Raw genomic sequence first — 16,534 nt, forward strand, 5'->3', positions numbered from 1 at the left:
GAACCATTGCTGTACAGGGCTCTTGATTAGTTCCATGGACTAAAGGTCAGAGATTTAAGGCCCAGTGAATAATCCATTTACTCCTTATGAAAGAGCCCATTTCCAACATTCAGGAACACTACAAGCAGAGGCAAGCCTGCCACGAGGCAGAGCTCTGTAGGGAGCATCGTCAAGGCTAAAGCGTGTTTAATGGGCCTCTGACTTGTTACAACGCAGGGATTCTTCAGATTTTTTTTCTTCATAAAATACCATTCTTGATCAACTTTTTAAAGTATCTGAAATACAACTGTAGAAAAATAAATATTCTGGTCACAGGATAATTTTAGGTCGTACCACATATGCAGGACTATTTGTTCTGTTACATCAATTTTGGAGGGAAATTCAAATAATCACCCCATAATATGATTTGCATTGAGACCAGTAAGCCGAACCGTGTAGTTAGTGCTGCCTTTAAAAAGGATGGGCGTTGCCAAGCTTCCGCTTGCTAGAACGAGACAAGCATTGGCAAAGTCAATAGGTCTCACCTTTAGGGGTACCTATTGGCTTTTGTTTTAGCGTATGCTGTACAGCATCCCCAATGCTGTTCAGCATGGCTACAAAGTAAACAAAACAAGGCACTATGACACGTCTGCCCACCTCATTTTGTAGGCATGAGTAACACACATGCATGTCCATACTAAATGATACCAACGCTATTTTTATTCTTTTTTATTTACCGATCTGAGTTCGGTAAATAAAAAATAAAAAAATAAAACAGTGCAAAAACGTTTTTTTTCTTTTTCTGAGACGTGGGTAGCAACATAGAGGGTGCGGAGGGGTAATCAGCGAGGAGCGCATGGTCGGGGAAAGAAGATACAGCGGTGAAGCAACAAGGGGCAGAAGCAAAATGGAGGTTGGGGGAAACAACACAGCGGGTGCAGGTATGGGAAGCAATGCAGAGGTTGGGGAGAAGCAACATTGACGAGAAAGAGGAATATGGAGCACTGGGTAAAGAGAATACCCTGGCCAGAGAGAGGAACATGGATTTGCTGTGGGGAGTTACATGGTCAAGAAAGCAACATGCGGAGGAGAAGCATATGAGGACGAGCTTAACACACAGGAGAGACTACACAGATGATTCAGTTAAGCATAGCAGGCTGTGGGAGGTCCTTGAAAGGGTAGGGGTTGACCTAAAAATTATTATGCTCTTACGCCGGTTGTATAGCGGTGCGTCCGCAAGCGTTCGGTTTGGCCAGAAGGGTGAATGCACTGAAGCCTTCCTAATCAGGAGAGGGGTCAGACAAGGTTGTGTTCTGCCCCTTTCCTTTTTAACCTTTATATTAATGGACTTGAAGATGCATTGCTTCTCCAGGGTAAAGCCTTCCCTCAAGCAGGCGGCCGCCCTATTCCCGCACTTCTTTATGCGGATGATGCCGTTCTGATGGCCCGCACCCGAAATGGCCTTCAGAGCGCCCTGGATAGTTTTAGTACATTCATGAGGGACCTCGTTCTTAAAACTAACATAACCAAGACGTATGTTATGAGGTGTAAGCAAGAGATGCAGAAGACCCATGAAATGTCTATAGACGGGAAGAAGTTATTATCTATATAAAATTTCTCCTACCTAGGCGTACTTTTTAATCAGCTTGACTCCTGGGCCGCTACTATATCTGCTAAAAAAATGTCTTTCACTAGATCTACAGCGGCACTAGTAACTTTTGCTAATAAACTAGGTAGGAAACGCCCCCGCCCAGAACTGTTACAAATATACAAAGCAAAATGTGTCACCATGGCAATGTACGGGGCTGGGGTGTGGGGTTTTGTAGATACCAACCCGCTACAAACAGTTAAAAATGCGTTTATAAGGTATATTCTCTCTATACCTCCCAGCACTTCCACATTTATCTGCCACGAGGAGTTAGCTCTCCATCACATAGCAGATCTTGTAAAACTTGAGCCCATACTTCTGTGGCACAGTCTGGTGCAAGGACCAGACAAGGCTAAACAGGGAGATTCTAAAAGATACCTTGACATTAGACGGGGCCTTAGCAATCCCTTGGATTCAATGTGTACATGATTTTATGAATGACCTGGGTCACCCAGAATGTTTTTTAAATCCAACATCAATGATGGAGATCCCTAGTAAGGCCTTAAAGAAAGAGGGCCTCCAGTTCTTAGAAACAAATAGAATGGTTGGGGGAATTTCCACAAAAATCACAGTGAGGCGCAACCAGCTGATACGCACTACCCTGGGCATGGAGCCTTATCTATCATTCGTACCAGTAACTTTTGATGGATTCCTTTTAACTAGGCTCAGACTGGGTAACATTCATAGACTGTTGTCATTCCCGAAATTGAATGACTGGTCTTGCACCCCAATACTGTGTCCATGTGATAAGATCTCCTACTAGTCCTGTTTTGCAAATTTTATCTACAGCCAAGGAAAGTTTGGATTGTTCCATTAAAAAAATATTTAGGGCTTAGGCAGTGCCGTCAAGCCATGCTCTTACTCCAACTATTAGAGAACGAGCATATAGCATGGAGGCTAGCTCATGTTTTTATCTGTAAATTAATTGTATTTTCTATTGCGCTGTAAATAACATGAAATATAATTTTGTATATTGTATTTTGTGCTTTTATGACTGTTTTTAAATAGCAGCCGAATAAAGCTTTCCTTGACTTGACTACACAGATTGGTGAGGGAGCAACACGGAGCATGGCAGAGGATGAAAGAGCAGTACTCAAGAGAGATAGCTGGAAAAAACATGCACTCTAATGGAGTGCTTACGCAAAAAAAGTAGTGGTTCAAATTAAGCAGTGGAAGGACATAAGCAATGATTCCATTCTGGTTAGGAAAGACCTAAAAATTCTGCAGCTCGAATTACCAGGGTTGGATTAGCTTATATTGCAATTAGGCAGTACCGGGAGGGCTGGTCTGGCAGGCCAGTGAGTGGGTGTTTCCTTTGGTTATTTTTTATCCTGTTTTATTGTCTGCTGGGCCTTTTTTTTTTACTGTTAATATACTGGTATTAAAGCAGACATTGCCTGCAACAACCTCAAATCCATGCAGTCTTCCATACCCTCCAAAACACTTATACACCAAGGGGCAAATTTACAAGCCCGTTACGCAAGATTTGCGCCGCCGTTGCGTCACTTTTGTGACGCAGCGGCTGCGCAAAACCAGCGCCATGCTGCGGGCTATTTACAACGTGACGCATCTAGGGAGATGCGTCACGTTGTAAAGCCCTGCACCACATGTGGGCGTTCCTGCACGGAGGGGGGGGGCGTTCCGACGCAGGAACGCCTCCAAAAAGTGGTTACAGCCATGCTGCATCGAAACCCTGCGCCTGCTTGAAGCAGGCGTAAGGATTGACGGAGCATGTTAGGGATAGGGGCACCCGAGCCTTGCTGGAGCTGCGTCGCACGTGCGATGCAACTCCAGCAATGCGCCGCCTTTCCGCGGGGGGGATGCGACACACATCTGCCCATCCGTGCGCCACGGTGCGCCGCATTGTGTTGGCGCACGGGTGGGCAGATGCGTCGCAACTCTTCTGGCGCATCTCTGCTGATTAGCAGAGATGCGCCAGAAGTAGTAAATCTGCCCCCATGACTTTCCAAGTTCAAAACTGTCCCAAATGGCAAACCTGGGCCACATTTTAGCTATCGAATTCACTAACTGGGCCACTTTTATTTAGGTGCCTGGGCCTATTTTCTGTCCCAGTCCGACCATGGCCATTCGCTGCAAAGCAACCAGACCCTACCTGACCAAATAATGTAGCACATTTCAAATGCATGGATCAGTCAAGGATGATTTTGGATCCAATTAATCAACATTATCCATGGGAGAAGCGAAACTGAGCAAGATGAAATTCCAATTTTCACTAACGTCAATCACTGGTATAGTATTTCTGTTGTTTTCTTTTATCGCACATGCTGCTAAGTCCAATTCAGAGTGGTGGTTTTGATACACAGTGAAACATCATGTGATGTTAGGTGACTATCATGAGGGTTTTTAAAAGGGTGTTTTTACTAATACAATGTGGTACTGACTACAATGTAAGTGTCATACCTCTGTGAATTTTCAGACCATGGTGAAATATTTACCTCAATGCCACATCCGGCCACACCTCCCACGAGAGCTTTTAATACATTGTTTCATTTCTGAGGCCTTGCATCCTGGAATGAGCGAAGCCTGAAAAAAATACCTAATGGTGTACCACTGGCTGATTGGATAGCCAAGCTAAAGGGGTAATGCCTAGTTATGTATAATGAGCCCAATCAATCACTCATTTTATAACTTATGGTGGAAAAACATAATTTATCGATCCGACAAACAATCTACTTTCAAGATTAAAATAAAAATCAATGAATGTCTAAAGAAACCAGTGGCCTGTGGTTACATTATTGAAGTTCATACATAATTACACAACACTGATGCTATTGGTTATTTGAAAGAAAATCTGATTTTAATCAACTTTAAAACCTATGTTAAGGGGGAGTCGAAAAACATGCTGTCTTGGGTCAGGGCTCAGAATGATTTCATATCTAGTTTTTAGGTATGGCTTGACAGTGCAATTGTCTGTAAAGCTTTTGTCACTAATATTTTAAAATATACATGGAGAGGACTGTGTCTCCAACTCGAGGAATATTTCTCTGTAACCTCACGCTATTGGCTGTTTGGTGTATCAGTCCCTCTCCTGTGGAGTGCTTGCATTGTAAAACATGAGGGAATTTTTACCTCTGAAAGGTATACTGAATCACCACACTTTAAATTATCTCCTGGAACTTTGTTTGAAGTCTAGCTATGAAATTTGCTTCTGCCACCTGTGAGTTTTTATGGCGTACATCAAATCGGAGGCGGCCCCATTTCCAGATGTTATTTGCCTTTTTTTGTTGACAGTCCATCCCCTCTGGCCAAGCGCAGCAAGATGAGCTTGAAAACGGGCTCACTTATGGGGGTATCTTCTGGCCATATAGGGAACTGATTTTAGGGACCACAACGCTCTGACAGAATCACAGATGGCTTGCGCTACATTCATGCTTGTATTGTAAAACCTTAAAGTAACAAACTGAGGGCCATATTATCAAGGAACGGCGATAACATTATCGCCGCTTTAGCGGCAGGAAACTGCCACTAAAGCGGCGATAATGGTCTTGATATTATGCCGCAGAGAATTCCCATAGAAGCCTAGGTTCTGGTGTGAGCCTGGGCTTCTATGGGAATTCACAAGGGCATATTATCAAGCCCACTATCGTCACTTTAGTGGCAGTTTTCTGCCGCTAAAGCGGCAATAATGTTATCGCCGTTCCTTGATAAGATGGTCCTGACATTTTTGCTCACTGTTCATGGTTAAAAAGGGTTTCACCGCTGTGCCACAACATGCTGTGCTAAGAGGTGTTTTATTGATAATCTCAATGGGGTAACCCAGTAACGTGCAGAACATGGGGATGAGTGCGTTATGCAAACAGTGGTTCTGCCACATTAAGACATTTCATTTTGTGTCCCCCTAAGAAGGTGGAACGATCAACAATAATATACAAAAGCACAACACTGACATTTACAACAAATAGAAAATCAACTTAAGAGTGTGTTTGAAACAATTCAAATATTTTCAGATAGTGACATAACTGGACACATATCAAAACCTACACAACAAACATAAGTGCTTATCTACAATAGTGACATATAAAAGGCAATGGACAGTGACTGTACATATATCAACGATACCAACAAACAAACCAAATACCTGTAACATCAATTCTCTTTTGAGTAGCGTTATACACAGAATATCACAAACCCTAGCTAGAGGTGATAACATCTAGAGTGACTATGGATGCATATTGGCTGGAACACAACACCGGATCTGTAGTTTTTTCACGCCTAGTACAAATTTAAGGCCATTATGAACAGCTGCCTTACAGTGCTACCACTAATGTCAACTGGAGGACATAAGATTGGAAAATAGGTCCAAAAGTACCTTTTAGCTAGGGAAAAATGCAACCTTGTCTGCAGTGCTGGCTGCCTCTGAACGGGAGTGGTGAGGCGGGGGGGTGGAGGGATGAAAAGATGACAAAATAAAAAATAAAAAATAAACGTACCTGCTTTGCCTCCACCGCATGCCTCTCCTCCATCTTTTTGGCTTTTTCCCGGCTGCTGCCTGCACCGGAAGCACCCAGCACTTCCGGACTCTGCCAGCCAATCACGACGCTGCAGGAGCAGCATCGCTATTGGTCTGAGTGCAGTGCCTGGGAGGCTGGGCATGTTCTCCACAGGGCTGTGCAACACAGCCCAATGAAGATTGTTTGGCCGGCTGCAGAGGGCCGGTCAAAGCGTCATGCACATGTAGGGAGGGAGTGCAAACCACTCCTGCTCCCTCTGCAGCGAGCCAGCCCCGCCCGCCCGACCATAGTTGCAAAGTACAAAAAAACGCTAAAAGATTCTTGTTATTATCATTTTATTTTTATTTTCCACTGCTCAAAGAGCAGTGTGCGGCGCTCCTCTGCCTTAGCGGAGGAGCCACCACTGCGTGTCGGGGGCTTTGAAAGTGGTCGCACCGCAGGTGTTTCCAACCAAAATATACTACAATTTCAGCGAGTGATAGTACAGGAGCTTGGGAGGCCTCAGCATTATTTTTTGTGGACGCTTAGAAGATCAGAACATGTACAATATTGCTGGACACTATAAGGGACTTTGCCCTTGATGTGCCTCGTGGTGGGTGGCGCACCGAGTACTGAGCATCGAAATAATATGATGTCTTTTTAAGCATTGCATCTACAAGTTTTTACAACAGCAAAAAAATCACACCTCTTTTAGAGATTAAAATGTTCTCGATGTCATTTAAATATATTGATGCAAGCAATAATGATATAATGCAAACTAATAATAAATTGCAAACAGTTAACTATTGGCAGCTCCGGATAATTCAACATATAAAGTTTCATTCTGCCAAATTTTCTCAGCACATTACTATCTGTCACAGAAATAATTCCACCACGAGCTCAAGGCCATGAATTCATCCCATCATAACTTGGCAGGAAAATGTATCTTTTTTTAATTTATTTTTTAACCATGTTATTTCATTTTCATAACAACATCATTCAGTGCTACACATGAACACAATACATTGACAGTATATTTATATGCATCACTGAAACATGGTCAGTGTGTCATTGTGCAAAAACGAAGGAACTTATGGTTCTTATCATCAACTTATGTAACCAGCCAAACTTTTAAGAACATGTGACACTATTACAATGCAGGTCATTTAGAGGTGCTGGCTAAAACCCTTTCCAGCTTACATCGACTACATGTTTAATGGAGCGTAAGTGCGATACCCACAATGCAACCATTTGTTTGTCGATTATCCAGGCTTGAAGTAATCTGACTGCACATTGGAAACCTAGAAAGGAACAGGCAGTAACAGGATAAAGGGCAAGGAAAAAAGAAAACATACAAGAAAAGGTAGCACAGAATATACGCCAACTAACGAAGTAATAGGCTGCGCTAGACTGGGCGGCCCTCACTATAAGCGTGCAGGCTTGCTAATAGAGTGTCCCACTCTGCAGCTGTAGGGTGTTTCTGCATCCCTTGAGCTTCTTCCAGTCTGAGAGCTACTGCCCCCGTCTGTCCCCACTTAAGTGTTGCTGTGCACCAGTGAGCCTTACCGGACAGCACCTGCGGCCCGTGCAGGTAAGAGCGGTGGGCGGGGTGGTGGGTATCTCGACAGATGATGATGAGGGAAAATTCATTATTTATTTACTTTTCCCTTGTGGTCGTCTGTCGAATCCACCCCCAACCCGGCCCCACCGCCCCTCCGCTCTTACTTGCACGGGCCGCGTCTGCCGGACAGTGTATGAGCTTTCCATTACATGGCCAGAAGCCTGCGTGTAATTAATAATGCCAAGTCAATAAATCTGTATGTAGCTTTTGATGCTTTGGTCCGTTTAAATAGTCCTAGTAGTGAGCCCTTTAAGGTGCACACCCCTGTGTGACCAGTTACTTCCATCAAGGCCTCAGAAACCGCCTCCCACAGCGCGCTAGCAGTCGGGCAGTTCCAGAATATGTGTCTTATATCAGCCCCCAGATGTAGACAGTGCAAACAAATGGAATGGGTCCTAACTATATGATGAAGTGACTGCTGGGGTGAGGTAAGCCCGATGAAGGATATTATGTTGGAAATATTGGAACTTCACGTTCCATGATACTTTCCTGGGGTTCCGAAGCACTCTTTCCCACTCTTTGTGTGTTTGGGCTCTACCCACATCTCCCTCCCAACATCTGTGGGTCCCCACAAGCTGATCATGTGTAGTATATGCAAGGGCACATACGATCCATGTTAGGAAATGCTTATCTTGAAAGAAAAATGGAAGCAGTGGTTTCAAGTATGCACAGTGTGATGCAATCTCTTGTTTTCTCATTGCAGCAATACCATAGAGTAGGCAGCACAATCAAACTACGGAGTCCATTGTATACATGCAGTGATGCACGCCTCCCCGCCCTCAAACATCTGATCAAAGGCATCACCAAAGACATATGCAGGGATATTTACTCAAGTCGGAAACAAATTTGCGCCACAGCATGTGCACCAAGGTCAGATTGCATCAGAGATGCTCAAAGCAGTGGTGCAAATTTTTATTGTTTATATAATTGCATAATTAAAAAAATATTAAGTGTCACAACTCTGCATATACAACAACTTATTACCAATACAAAAGGAATAATGTCATAAAACTGGTTTTTAAATACCCAAATTAAGTTAGCCAGGACAATACGACTAGCCTGTTTCTGCACAGAAACCAGTCTCAACTTCTAATTCATAAATCGTTCCAACTTCTAGAACGGGGGGTGGTGTAGTCCAGATACAGACCATGGTGCTCGCTGACTGGAACCGTCAGTTGTTTCTAGTTAGAGGAATCCACTTTCCAAGGCTTTGAGTGTTTTCATAAGAATGACAGACAAAGGTTGTCGTTTTGTCTTACAAAATAGCTACAGTTCTAAGTGAAATCCGGCATAGATTCGCCTTCGAGGGTGAAGGAAAGGGGGTCTCTTTGACTACAGAAATCCATGTGCTTTTATCGAGGTTTAGACAAAGATGTTCATGCATTCTCTAGGAATACAATCTTTTCAGGGTGTGCACCAATAGGAAACAAATATTTTTATACAGAATACATTCGAGGATTATCTCAGGATAGGAATACCTTGGGCTTCAGTGATTCTCACAATTGTAGCTGAACAGTTGAAAAGATACATTGTTTGGAGTGAGCCTGGGACGATGGGAATAGTCCTTGGTTTGGTACAAACGAGAAACTCTGGTTACACAAGTGAACAATAGCAATGCTTTATTTAGAACAGAAATCAACAAGAGACTTCACGTTGTATACTTTGACTTTGATAACAAGATGGAGGACAGTGTAAACACACTGTAATGTTAGCTAAAGCTCAATTCGTAATGCTATTTTAATTCTCGGTGACTCACCCACAGGGTCCACCTCATCCTTGTCTGATGTCACTCTATTGACCTGCAGTCAAGCAAAGGGTGGAATTCACGATGTCAGGTTCACACGGAATGAGGGTATGATCACCCCAGCACCTCACAAAATGACTGCTTTCAGCTATTCAGGCACCTCTGGTCCACCAACCACAGCACACCTTATATCCACACTATAAGAATACTGTATGCACAAGGCACCTCTCTTATAGACGTCCCACCCACTGCCACTGTTCCTTGACTCAAATCACTACAAACAGCCCAAAACGTTCAGAGAGAACCCAAAGGATGATGGTAGACTACCGACACATGAAGCAGAGTCCATCCTAAGGCAATCAGGAGAAAGACACAGCTCTGATCAGGAGACTCAGGACCAATGAATCAAGCTTAATTTGAGCCAGTGGTTTCTGGTGCTCAGAACCGGCACTTAATAGTCAACACCGGCGCTTGTGACAGTCTGCCACAAGGTGGCACTGTCGCAGATGACAACAACAACAGTCAATTATTAATTCAATGTACATAAAGAAAGTACCATTACCAGCCACCCAAGCCATTCTTATAGCTTTGGGGGCCTGGAATAGTCTGAAATGTCACACATGTAGGAGTGTGAAGATTAGTCATTATGTTGCTACTATCCCTGGTAGCATGGCACCGGCAATGTGTGGTGCAAGCTGTACTGTTCTCCTGACGAGATCATTGGCACTTATTTATTTGCAAATTAAGCACTGGTTTCCAACTCACATTGTTTTGAGGCTGAGCACAGCTCATGTCCATGGGGGAATTGCAATCTCCTCGGGACATCAGCTGCAGCCCTTGAACCCTACTTTGTGTGGGGGGGTTACAGTGGGTCACGGACATCCCCTCCTAAGGACTTTGATTGCTTCCAGGGCCATAGGCTCCAGGCCTCCCCCCCAGGCTCCACCCCTGCTTGTGCGATCCCATCACACGGTGAGATTATTTTTTTAGGTTGGCAGGTCTGTACTCGCTGCAAAGTGCTTCAATGCCTCTTCACGGGTACTAAGCGACATGTAAATAAAATTTACAGTTGCAATCAGGCCTGGTTCTAGAGGGTGGGCCAGGCCCACCCAAGGGAGTCACCGGCCCTCACAAGGTTTATTCCCAAGCAAAGAGTGTCTATGTGTTTTTGTCTTTTTTCAAGTGTGTCCGTGTGCCCTTAAACTGTGCTGAATTGTCTCACTTGCATAATGTTGACTTGGGCTCCTAAAAGTTTTTGCTTGTATCGATGTGAAAGTCCACTTGTATGGAACCTGATGTTCTCTCCCATACACAAAACAAAACCAGGTTATGTATGATACTCCCACTACCACAAAGAACAGTGAATGCAAGCTCCCATCTGAGGTTACTGAAGAGTAAGTCAGCGGAATGACAAACTCAGAAGAATTTTGACTTCCCTAGCTATAACTCTCTCCCTCTCTCTGTTTCCCTCTCTCTGTTTCCCTCTCTCTCTCTCTCTCTCTCTCTCTCTCTCTCTCTCTCTCTCTCTCCCTCTCTCTCTCTCTCTCTCTCTCTCTATATATATATATATATATATATATATATATATACACACACAAATATTTTAGTAGTGGTTTGTTGCATTAAAGAAAGAACATTTTATGGACCATTCCAATTACTTCACATGATCTGCTTGTGTATTTAGAAAGTTATTAATGCCTGTTTGCAGGATGCCATTTTGAACACTAACATTTCATTCTTTTGAAATTGATAACATGGGAGACACTGGCTTCACAAATATAAATGTGTGCTATTTATAAAATGACAACACAGCTGAATATAATTTACGATTAAATATATCGAGCGCTACATGAAAGACACATTTGTATATTTGTTTAATGAGAAATAATGGTTTCGATGGAAGTTAAAATTTCAATGGAATGTAGAATGCAACACATTGAAAATAACAAGTCTTGCGCTATGATTTTTTTAAACAATATAGGGCCCTATTATGATTCTGGCGGTCCATGGACCGCCAGACTCATGGGGACGCAATGGTGGCGGTCTCCTGACTGCCCTAGTACGATTCGGCCAGTCAGTCCGCCACCGCCCTAGCTGCAGTCGCCAGGCAACTTCCATTCCCTGGCAGTTTTGCAGTGGTCAGGGGGCGGCAATATGCTTGGAGGGACCTCCGCGGTCCCACCAAGCATATTACGCGTCTCCTCTCTGCTGGCGGTGCCATGGAGGTTCCTCCTCTATAAACACCGTGGAGGAGAGGAATCAAAGGGGGCCCTACATGTCCCCCTGTGCCTTCACCACATGGGGATGCCCATGAGGATGCACATGGTTTGCATGCGCCCCAGTTCCTGCACGGCATAAACTTTTCAGTCCATGCCGTGCAGGAACTGTTTTTGACGTTCCCATTTTCTAAGGCACCGCCGTGGGCACACCAACCAGCCTGCCCAGCAGGAAGAAACTCCTAATCTGGCGGGTGGTTTGACCACAGCTTTGGCGGTGCGGCGGCGAGGCGGACCCGGCATCGCACTCCCAAAGTCATAATCAGGCTCATAGTGTTATACAACTCCCTTCCCTGTTTGTGAATAATGCAGGGAGTCTTGGCTCATTGAAGATCATTCATTCGCTTCTAAGATTTCTGTAAAGCACTGTATTTTTGTGTCAGAAATGATATAATTTATGTATGTCAGTTTCTTTGAGAAATATTTGTGTTGTAGCCTGCACCCATTTCATCTTTGACTCCTGTTAAAAACTGTGCATTAAGCTATCATAGTGACTAAGGCACCTCTTTACCTGGGACACTGTGCCTGAATTTAGTCATCTGAGAAGTATAGTAATACCATACTCCAGAGATTAATTGTGTGCACTATTCTCAATACTGTAGATTATTCCTTATTTCATCATTTGAAAAAGAGAATGGGTAGTCATTTTTACCGATGCTAGTATCATAAGGGGCCGTCTTGAAATTATCCCCGTCGAGATTATCAGCTGCAAACTCTTCTATCCTGGTTATCCGGAGTCAAAATGATCATTAGCTAAATCCCAAATCGATTCATACACAACCCTGGGGCATATTATCAAGAAACGGCTTTAAAATGATCGCCGCTTTAGCGGCAGAAAACTGCCGCTAAAACGGCAATAATGGGCTTGATAATATGCTCTATGGACTTCCAATTGAAGCCCATGTTAGATGTGAAGGACATCTAACCTGAGCTTCAATTGGAATTCCATAGAGCATATTATCAAGCCCATTATCGCCGTTTTAGCGGCAGTTTTCTGCTGCTAAAGCGGCGATAATTTTATCGCCTCTCTTGATAATATGCCCCATTGTTCCCCAAGGAGGACGCTATCCCTCTACACCCACAGTAAATCTGGTGAAGATCCGTTCCCCAATAGTTCCTGGAAGTAGAGTTACTCCAGCCATTTCCAGGGTAGAAAGGCAAACAAGAAGAATTTGGGAATGCCCACAAATGTATATGCTTGTTGGTTTTCCTAAACAGAAGTTCCAAAGTAAATCACACCTTCCAATATCCACTTCCCACACTTTTAATTGGATTTACTATTGTAGGAGTCTCTGCACTATTGATGGAGAAATCCATGGCAATAAATGCTTATCCACTTCCAGGAGTTCCTTTGTGAATTCATGGAAAGTGTAAACATTGTTGATTTGGTCGTAAGCCTATGTTTATGACAGAATTTACCTTTGGGAATAGAGCCCTATGGGTTTATATGCAGAGGGTAAACATTCAGTAGTTATGCATTATGGCTCCATTAGTCATTAGCATATCATTTTTTAATCCTAAAATTTGTGTAGTATGAAGGAACAGCAAGTTTATAATTTTCACTGCTGCAATTCTATACATAGAATGTGGGGTTCTCGTTACATGATATTCAACTATGAGGCAGCGATTTGTAAAGCTCCCAAGAACTCCACAACCTAATGTTATGTACTTTTTACATCAAATGTTTTTGAAAAAAGAGAATTTGTTTTGCAAGCGGTAATACATATCACTGCTGTGGTATAATACATTACTCTAATTTCTGGCCTTATTATTGGTTGACAATATATTCATCACAAATAATGGAAAATAAATCCTTCATCACCATCATGTGAAATATGGATTTTGCAACTACTGCTTAAAGGATATTGAACTATTGATCTACAACACATTCCCTCTCACCATGTATTGTCAGTTCTGGTAACACAGTACCTCCATCTTCACAACCCATACACTTTAGACATGCTCTGTAGCCAAAAAGCTCGTACCTGCTCAGTGGCGAAGGTAGATTTTTTGACGCTTGTGGTAGTCCCTGCGTTAGCCACGCCACGACGGCCGCAGGTAAGAGCGGAGGGGCCACCGCCCCCCCTCCCCCAAATGTCATCCTGCTTGGTGCGGACTGAAACCCCTCTCACCACTACCTATGCTACGCCACTGTGCCTGCTGTAATGACTTTCTGTTCGTGGTTGTGCTTGGTTGGCACTGGGCACAGGGAATAGTCGTGGCTCTTGCCCTCTAACAAGTGCCATACTAAGAGCACCTAAATGGGCACTTCCTGCAGCTGTGCCCATAGGTCAAATAGGCAAGGGGCAAGATCTGTACCCATGACTTCTGCTCATTGCAGCTGCACACACTACAAATTCTATACTGAGAAGGGCCAATGCCAGGGTCGGATTGGTAACGCGGGCACTCGGGAAATGTCCGAAGAGCCTGTAGCCGAGTTCTAGTTGTGGGGTGCTTTTTTTGGCAGCCTGGGGGCTGTCTGTGCTGTTGTGATGCCACCAGCGGCCCAGTGGGGGCCTGAGGGCTCTTTCAAGAGACAGATGGGCAGATGTATCACTCCCTTTCTCTCGCTGGGCCGGCCCATTAATGTATGCTGATTGAGCGGGAGCAGGGGGCCTGAGCAGAAGTGGTCTCACTTACATTCATGCGTGGCTCAGCAGTTTGAAGTAATCTGTGCAGTTTTTTTTATCAAAGTGAAGTTAATAAAACAAGCCCCCCATCCCCTTTCTTTTCATAAAACTTCGCTGAAGTAGTGTTTTGCAGAGAGGCAATATGCAAATGTGGGCCACTTTTTAGGTCTCGCCTGACCCAGCGCATGCGCTGGTCTGGCGAGACTTATTGAGAGGGCTCCAAAAAGTGCTACCAGCCAGCCTAGAGCTACAGTGCATGTGCGCGGGTGGGCGCGCCGCACTTGACCGCGATCACTTTCACTTTCGCGGCCGTACATTTATTAATATTGGGCTTAACTGAAAAGACCATTGGCCAGGGTTGGATTGGGATAAAAAATCGGCCCGGGCACACCCAAAACAAGCATTGGCATAGCCAATAGGTCTCGCTTTTGGGACCTTATAAGTATTTAGTTATGCAACTGTTGCATGGCTAAACACTTATAAGGTCCCAAAGGCGAGAGCTATTGGCTATGCCAATGGTTGTTTTGGGTGTGCCCGGGACGATTTTTTATCCCAATCCAACCCTGGCCAATGGTCTTTTCAGTTAAACCCAATATTAATAAACATATGCAGCTTTCACTTCGTAGCTTTGTCAAATATTTTACCCAGATTGCCAGTGTCTAAAACAGCAGATCTTCCTGTGTATCGCCCCCTCCACATCCATCCATCCTCTTGGCAGGGTTGCATAACGCGGGCATGCCCTCTGGGCATTTTAAATATTTGTCCATGGTTTTCCAACTGTAAAGCAATCATGGGCAGACGTATTTACATATTTTGTGCATTTGAGTTTCTCATTGTGTAGAAAAACAGACTACTCCGAATGGCCACTGTCCATAAGGAATTGAAATATAAGGCCCCAGATTGAGTTTCAGGAGCGCTAATTACAGTGGAAACTTTGGCTGTGAATAGCCCGCGGAGGTAGGGGCTTTGCTCCAGAATGTATTGCTTCTGAGAAGGTGCTAGACTTTCAATCAACATTTTCTTTGCAGCTTTTTCGATGGTTTAGCTTTTAATGTCGCCGATGTACAGGAGTGGTTAAATTATATGTTGGTCTTGGTGCGCTCTCTAGTGGACAACAGATGGAAAGCAGTTCCTATTGATTTGCTGTCAGCATGCTAACCAGTCGTTCTTTCATGAGACGGTAGAGGATCGATGCTCTTCTTGTGTGCTTTAAAGATTTACTCTGAGTCATCGGTGCGTATTGGACAGTCAAAATATAGTACAGGCACAGGATGCCGACGCGCAGCTGTGTTATGAGTATGGATGGTTTTGCAGTGGTGTTGCAGTATAGGCCTCCAGGAACAAACGCAGCAGTATTTCACACTTGCACTGTAGCTATAACCCCCCTCCCCCAGCTGGTAGGACAAAATTGCCAGGGCTGCTTTGGGTTCCAAGTCCGGCACTGTGGGGGGAGGGGGCTAAAAGCTAACCTAGGGAATTATTTACAGTTTTGACAGGGAGTACAGGATTTGTTCATGCTTTTTTTTGTTTGTTTTATACAGCCGAACTCAAAGGTATGAGAGCACTTTACATGAGCACCAGTTGCATAGCATTACAAACGGACACATACATTTAGTTAGGCACATGGAGGTTAAGTGATTTCCCCAATCACAGGATGTTGAGCGTCTTTGCCGAGACTCAAACCCGGTTCCGCCGCTTCGCGGTCGATTCTAGCCGTTAGGCTCCCCAATGTTAGAAGGAAGATCTACCTAAAGGAGAAACTAAATATACTGAGAAGAGCACATCACAAAAAATAATTTACCATACCTGCTAACTTAAAGAACAATCTCACAGTGTGAGGAGGGGCGGGGCTTCGTGCCAAGAAGTACCTACTAGGCATTTCTTGTTCATGTTATCTTCCACCATGTGATATCAGCGTCTCAATGGGAGACCATGTGACCAGAGCCAATATCTTCACAGGTGGCAGATGGTGGGAGCGTTGTATGTGGGTAGGACTGCTGGACTGTAAGCATAGGGGGAACATATTTTCATAACCAAAAACCAGTACGGCTACAGACATAGAAGCTGGACTAATAGTTGCCAGTGATAAGATACGCCAGAGGGCTATTATACAGCACCCACCACCATGGAACTGGACTGCCACATCCCACAGACCTATAAAAGGACTACAAATAAAGACAAAAAC

This window comes from Triturus cristatus, chromosome 1_2 (assembly GCF_964204655.1).
Source record: "Triturus cristatus chromosome 1_2, aTriCri1.1, whole genome shotgun sequence".
Lineage (NCBI taxonomy): Eukaryota > Metazoa > Chordata > Amphibia > Caudata > Salamandridae > Triturus > Triturus cristatus.